The following is a 5,980-nucleotide window of genomic DNA, read 5'->3' as shown; positions in this document are numbered from 1 at the left end:
AAAAAAAAAAAAAAAAAGAAAGAAAGAAAACGCTGGATGAATTTCCATTGAAAGGTCAGTGATCCCGCATGAAAATAAATAAAGATATTGTGTCCGACTACAACTAAAAAATAAATATAAAATGGGGAGGGGTGCTGGGGTTGTGGCTCAGAAGTAGAACACTCACCTAGCATGTGCAAGGCCCTGGGTTCAATCCTCAGCACCACATAAAAATACATAAAATAAAGACATTGTGTCCAACTACAACTAAAAAATAAATATTAAAAAAAAAGTCAGCGATCTTTATTTCAACGTTTTTTTTTCCTCTTTATACCATTAAGCAGACCATTGAAGAATGTTTTCTATAGCCACTAAATGGCATTTTTTTGTTGAGTATCCTATTAAAAGCTTTCTGTGTGACATGACTTACGTCAGAGGGTGCACATGTTCTCTCTCCCCCAATCTCCATCTCGGTTTCATAAGTAGCTTCAGCCCTAAAACCATCCATACCTAAGAACACAAGCTTTCTCCTCCTTAGTATACACTTTGCACCACAGAATCCTCTCCATATCCCCTTCCCCTCAATTCACTTCAATTTCCTTTCCCCACCATGGACTCAAACCACCCTGGAAGAAGGTTGGCTTCCCGGCCACTGTCCACTGCTTCTTTCCTTTTACCCCTCCACCCCTTCTATTCTGGAAACTCCCTCCAGGCTACTTCTGGTATCTGTGCACTCTATCCAGTCGCCCCTGCATGCCTGGTCCTGGGACAGCCCAGTCCTCCACATAAGCTGCTACCATTGCCCATCAGTAGTGCTGAGATTCATTCCTCTAACCTTTGGCTGTGCTCCCCTAACTGCTCCAGCCTGGCCAGGCTCAGGTACTCCTCAGCGCTCCCCATACGCCTGCTGTGCCAGTGTCCCTCTCTGAGCCTGATCCCCTCACAAGCATGCTCAAGGGAAGAGAAGCTCCCCATTACTTACGGTCCTTTCACAGAAGTATGTCCCCAACCTGAAGATGGACAGATCCCTAGACCTGTCTCCCACTGAAGACTGCTTGACCCTTCGACACCAGCATCTATGAGCAATCTCCCACAATGTGACAGGTCTCACTGGACTTCCAGTGTACTTCCAGTACTTACTAGAAGCCCTATTTTGAAAAGGATCCTGAAGCCATTCTTAAACATGCTGAAAAAGAAGCCATGCGTTGTGCAACCCATTACTGGCCTGAACATAGCCACTGATGGGCAGAATCTAACCCACCTACACTCTTTTTTTTTTTTTAAATATTTATATTTTAGTTGTAGGTGGACACAATATCTTTATTTCAGTTTTATGTGGTCCTGAGGATTGAACCCAGGACCTCACGTGTGCTAGGCAAGCACTCTACCACAGAGCTACAATCCCAGCCCCCACCTACATTCTTAGCATATAATTCATCCTTCTTCTAAGTAACAGCTTTCTGCCATATAACATGCCATTAAACTCAACCCTTCTAATGTACACAATTCATTGTTTTTTAGTACTTTCACAGAATTATGCAACCACCACATCATTTAATTTTAGAATATTTTTTAGCATCACAAAAGAAACCCCCATACTTAGGAGCAGTCACCTCTTATGCCTCACCTATTCTGGTGACATGGTAACTTCATTATTCTAAAGAACTGCTGAACTGTTCTGCCAAGAGTTTAGCCCACTTTAAAACCCCACCAACTAAAAACGTGGGTCCCCTCACCACTGGCACATGCTCCTCTGCCTTACTGACAGCAGCCATCCACTGGTGGTTTTAATTTTTACTTCCCTCACCACAGTGCTGTTGAGCATCTTTCCATGTGCTTACAAGCCACTTTGATTTATTCTTTGAGTAAATGTTTATTCGGATCCTTCATCCACTTTTTAACAGAGTTATTGTCATTTAGTTGCTGAGTTGTGTACTTATTCTGAATACAGATGCCTTGAAAAATATGTAATTTACGAATGTGACCTTATATTTTCTCCCATTAGGGCTTATCTTTTTACTTTCCTCATTGTGTCCTCTGATACAAAAAAAAAAATTAAATTTTGACCAAAACTCAGTTTTTGGTATTGAGGGTCACAAAGATTTTTACCTCTCTATTTTCTCCTAGGAATCTTATAATTTTAACTCTTACATTTATGTCTTTGATCCATTTTATTTTTTGTGTTCAATGTTAGGAAGGCATCCAATTTTGTTCTTTTGCATGTAGATATTCAGTTATCCTAACATCATTTCTTGAAAAGACTATTCTTTCTCCATCAAACTGTGTTGATAGCCTTTTTGAGAGTCAATCTATCATAAATACAAAGATTCCTTTTGGACTCTCAATTCTATTCCATTGATTGTACACCTATGTTTGTATCATTATCACACTGTCTTGATTAATTCAGCATGAATATGGGGGAGTTTGAGTACTTCAACTTTGATCTATTTTTTCTAAGATATACTGGTTACTCTGGGTCCCCAGTATTATCATATCAACTTTTAGAATCAGCTTGTCAACTTCTGGGGGGGAAAAAAAAAGCTGCAATTTTTGATGGGGCTTCTATTAAATCTATAGATGCTTTTGGAAAATGCTATCATAACAATATACTGTCTTGAACATGAGATGACTTTCCATTTGTTCAGATCTTCATTGATTATTTTTAAAAATGCTTTGCAATTTTCAGTAATTTCACACTTTAGCTAAGTTTATTTCTAAGTATTTTTTTCTTTTTGATACTATCATAAATTGAATTGTTATTTTAATCTCACTTTAAGATAGTTATTCCTAGTATACAGAAATACACGATTTCTGTATATTTATCTTGTATTCTGCAACCCTGCCAATTCATTTTCTAATTATAATAGCTCTGTGTAGATTCCTTAAGTTTTCCTGTTTACAAGAATCATGCCATCTGTGAATAGATACATAGCTTTTGTTCTTTCTTTCAGTCTAAATGACTGATTTCATTTCTTACCTTACTATTCTATTCTCCTTATCTTCAATAAAATGTTAAATAGAAGGAATGGGAGGATAAGTCCTTGTTCGTGATCTTAGTGACAAACTGCTCAGCCTTTACTATTAAAAATGGTATTAATTGTGCAAAGTACAAAATTTTAAGAATAAAGATTTTTATATTATGACCAAGTGTCTCTATAACAGTAAAAAATGTACTACAAGGAATTATGTGCTAGTTTTCCATACCTGACAACTTGTCATGACTAAGTATCAATGAAATAAAAGTGGTTCCCAAAGAACCCATTAGAGACTGAAAAAAATAACTAAATTCATTACTTTATTCTAAAGTCAAAGCAAAAAGAAGAAAATATTAAAAGTGAGACCAGCATATACCTACTCGCCCACTACCCAAAAAAGCTTTAAGAAATATAGTATTTTCAAAAGCCTTTAAATTTATACACATTTGGCTAAGCAGTTTAACTTTTAGAAAATCATCCCAAAGGAAAAAAAAAAAAAATTCAAGTATCCCAGCATGAATATGAAAAACTAGAAACAACCTGAATATACACAAAAAAGAAATTCATGGTACACTCATGAGGAAATACTTCCTTGACTCAAAGACACCAGCAGTTTTGAGATGCACAGTTATTTTAGTAAGTTTTTTTGGAGAAGACAATCCCATTATAGATACATGCATTGCCAGTCACGGCTCCATTTCAGTAACGTGAGATAATATGCATCTCTGACTCCAGAAACTAGATTTCTATGCAGTCATTCCCACACAGGAGAATATTTGCAATTAGACCATTAGGAGAATATTTACAATTAGAATATTTACTATTCATGATATAGAAGTAATTTCTTAAAGTTCTGTTTGTAAATGAGCAAATGCCAAGTGCATTTTATCTACAGATTGTAAACAGTGTTTCAATCAGGAGAATATTCATAATCACCTGGGAAAATTTTCTGAAACACAGATTTGCTCAGGCCCTATTTGAAATGTGTACCTTTACTTCTAATCTCCAGCGAACAGGTTCTAGACACACATGTTATTTAAACTCTCCAGGTGGCTCTACTTTTCATTTCTTTAAACTTACGGCTTAAAGGCAGCAAAAGTTAACTCTGAATTCAGTAAGTAACAGTAGACCACAAAAAAAAAAAAAAAAAAATGTGCTACTTCCTACTGCTTCTAAAAATTCAAGGAGTCAGTAAAAATAAGCCACTAGTCATAAGGGAACAATATTAGAGAAATGGAATAAAGGGAGGCAGGCCCAATTCCTAAAAACAGGAGTTGGAGACTCTTAACAGGAAACAAATTCCTGCTCATAGGCAAGTACTGCTGGCATTTATAGGCTGCTTTATTAAATCAAGAGCTTATGTGAATATATCATAAGTGCATAGGATCAGCAACATCCAAGAGGTGTCACTACCATCGGATCCACCTGAGCAAACTACCGCATAGCCAGCACACAAACATAAAGCAAACTGAAAGTAAGAAAAACTTATGCTACTATTTCCTTAACCACTACAGTCCACAATCAAAGGGCCTCTACATTAACTGTTTGCATATTCAGAGTTCTTAACTGGTGGTTCATGTAAGCGCTGAGCAAGTAAATCGTTGCACGATGGACTGAGTCTTCCCATTACCTCAGTACAAACCAGGCCAGAGACATAAGCTATAGTGTTGCTCCCTAGAGGCCACAGAGAAATATCACACCCTAGAAACAGGAGAATGATCCTGTCAGACTGGACAACATGGTTTGTCTCATGTGGCCTGTCCACAGCCTTTCTCCTATTTCTCCAGATAACTGAGGAGCCATGTGTAACAAATACCAAAAGAGTATCAGTTTACCTTCAAGGGCTTATTGTCAGTTCTCACTTTTATATGTCACACAAACCTTGAGAGACATGTCCCTTTTCTTCTAGAGTATGGATAAGAAGCTGACACACAGGAGAGAAGGTAACACAGATCACTGACAGTTGGTGTCCCTGGATGGTAGGATTCTAAGCAACTAATTTTTTTCTTCCTTCCAATACTTTGCCCACCTCCAATGCAGTACTCACAAAAAAGGGTGGACAGAAGGATTTTAACATAAGACTGAAAATCAGAGACTCAATCAATTGATTTCTTACCCATACGATCTCTGCTTGACAATTATGCAGTACCAAATTACAAGGAAGATATTTAGCCCACAAGTTAAAAATTCACAGAGCCAGAATCTTCTTTATCTGAAAATCTTCTGTATGGATAGACCTGTTCTACCTTATTGATTTGACTGAAGCATCATAATCTGTTTTGTATCTGATTATACTAGCTTTGCGTCAAAGAACAAGTCTGAAAGCAGAGGGAGGGAGAAGGAGTTAGGGGGGTGGGGAGAGATGGTAGGCAGGCAATCTCCATTGTGGCATGAGAATGGAGTTAATAAAGTCACGTTGTTTTCAGTATATATAGGAAATATAACAGAAATTAGTTCAGAGTTAAAGCTAATAAATAACATTGCCAAGAATAATTTTAAAAGAAAGATAATTAATAAAGCTATTGCTGTTTTCAAAAACATCCCAATTTTAGAGAACAAAGGGAATAAATTTGAAGTAAAACACTTTAAAAATGAGTGGACAACAGACATGAGACTTTATAAGCATCAAAAGAACAACAGATGAGATTTTATAAGCACCAGCTATAAGATGATTATGGGCTTTGTTGACAGGTTTTTGGCTAAGAGAAATCTGGAAAAATTAACTAATACCTTTCTCTTAACAACCTTATAGAGAGCAAGCAAAGAAAAGATGTCAAAAACATAAATGTCTGCATAAGACAGCATGCTATAATGGGCCCTGAACATACAGGGTAAAAATAAACTGGTATAAAAAGAGCAAGAACTCGGGCTGGGGCTGGGGCTGGGGCTTGGTGGCAGAGCACTTGCCTAGCATGTGAGAGGGACTGGGTTCAATCCCCAGCACTACATAAAAAACTTAACAAAGGGATTCTGTCCATCTGCAACTAGAAGAAAAGAAACTTAAAAAAAAAAAAAAAAAAAAAAGA

At 37.1% G+C, this 5,980-nt stretch overlaps 1 protein-coding gene across 2 annotated transcripts in view; it reads right to left on the bottom strand.

Moving 5' to 3' along the window:
• The window catches only part of Atp9b (ATPase phospholipid transporting 9B (putative)), a 244,536-nt gene that overhangs the window by 220,028 nt on the left and 18,528 nt on the right, over positions 1-5,980 (bottom strand). The gene's annotated exons all lie outside the window — the stretch shown is intronic.

This window comes from Marmota marmota, unplaced genomic scaffold (assembly GCF_001458135.2).
Source record: "Marmota marmota marmota unplaced genomic scaffold, marMar, whole genome shotgun sequence".
Lineage (NCBI taxonomy): Eukaryota > Metazoa > Chordata > Mammalia > Rodentia > Sciuridae > Marmota > Marmota marmota.
This window is presented reverse-complemented; position numbering and strand designations above follow the sequence as displayed.